This window comes from Ursus americanus, chromosome 21, assembly GCF_024610735.1.
Source record: "Ursus americanus isolate L20-20 chromosome 21, mUrsAme1.1.p, whole genome shotgun sequence".
In the NCBI taxonomy this organism is placed as follows: Eukaryota; Metazoa; Chordata; class Mammalia; order Carnivora; family Ursidae; genus Ursus; species Ursus americanus.
The window spans coordinates 45946182-45947830 of NC_142147.1; positions in this window are offsets into that span (position 1 = coordinate 45946182).

The following is a 1649-nucleotide window of genomic DNA, read 5'->3' on the forward strand; positions in this document are numbered from 1 at the left end:
ATGACCTCACCGGGTTCTACTCTGTTACCCCTCCCCCACGTGGTTGTTGCTGTCTGTAGCCGCGAGTAGGGAAGTTTGGGGTGGAGGGGGAGGGGAGGAGAACGAGTGATGTCACCTTTCCCCCGCTTGATTGGCTGTAGGGTGGCCGGGACTATGACCAATCAACAGCCTCAGAAAGTCCGGCGCGGCCCCGCGGAAAGCCCTGTTGCCACCGGGAGGGGAGAGAACGTGCGCGTGTGGGGAGGCGCGCGCTGCAGTGGAGTGAACGCGCGCGGCCTGGGGCTTGGGGACCCTGGGAACAAGTCCTCTCTTCCAGGACTTTGACATTTAGGGCGGTGCAGTTTTCTGGCGGCCCCCGTAGGCTTGTCGGGGCACAAGATGGGAAAATGCGGCGCTTCCTGGGGCTTCACACCACATTCCCTTCACACTACATTCTGTGGAGGGCTACTTTATGGGTGTTCGCAATTGGCGGGAGCGAGACTTTTTTAAGGGCTCGGGGTGAGGGGGCGTTCACACGGGGTTGGGAGGAGAGGGATATGCCCTGTCAGTCGTAGATTCCTGCAGCCCAGACACGGGGTTTACGCCAGGTGTGAAGCTGCGTGCAGTGCATCGTACTCCCCCCGTTGGATTTGCCCTAGATGGAGGGTAATGGGGAGCAGCGAACACTGGTCTTAGCCGAGGCTTCCGCTGCCTGTGGTGGGTTCCCAGTACGCACACAAGAATCACACCAGTTGTGAAGAAAACGCACCCCAGCCTGTTGCAGGTGCATGCTGTGCGACATTCCCGCCGCCGGTGACACATGGCCAGTTCACCGAGGGACTGGGAAGAAATATCAGTTGTCCAATGGGGTTCACTGAGTATGAAGGAGATTCGCATTATCTACTGAACACAGGAGATTTGCTTTGAGAGGGGGAAATTGCACTGTCTACAAGTTCACGCCAAGAAGGAATCTTACACAATTAGTTACACTATTGTATTCTGACTTGCATGTACTATTTTATAACCTTACTATTTTATATAATTTCATAACATTCTAGAAGAGTTTGCACTTAAATATTGGGCTGGCTGTGAGGGAACTTTTACAGGGCGGTTTAGACTGTGTACGTTGGGCAGATGCTGGGTCTGAGGGAAGTCCGTACTCATCAGAGTTCCCATTGTCTACTTAGACCCTTGGAGAGTGGTTCACGCTGTCACAGAAGGGGTTCACAGCAGCTGCAGAAGGTTCCCCATACGTGGCGATGTGCACTGTCCTTGTCAACTTTGTCATGGATATGAGACATCATACTGTCCACGGGGAGGCACATACTGGGTGGGAGTTCACATCGCCCGTAGGAGATTCTATTGCGTTAGGAGGAGACTTCCATTGATGGGGGTGGTGGTGAGGGAGAACCAGACTGTTGGTGAAGAGGTGTGTACCATCCATGAAGGAACTCACCCTCCCCAGGGAGTACTTTGCTGTAGTGAAGGGGGCCTCTAGTGTCCCGTCCGGGATTGTCTTCCCTGTGGTGGGTTTACAATGTCCGCAGAGGAGGGGCGCCTGGGTGGCTCAGTCAGTGAAGCCTCCGACTTGTGGTTTGGACTCAGGTCTCGATCTCATGGTCGTGGGATTGAGCTCCACATCAGGCTCCATGCTCTGTGCGGAGCCTGCT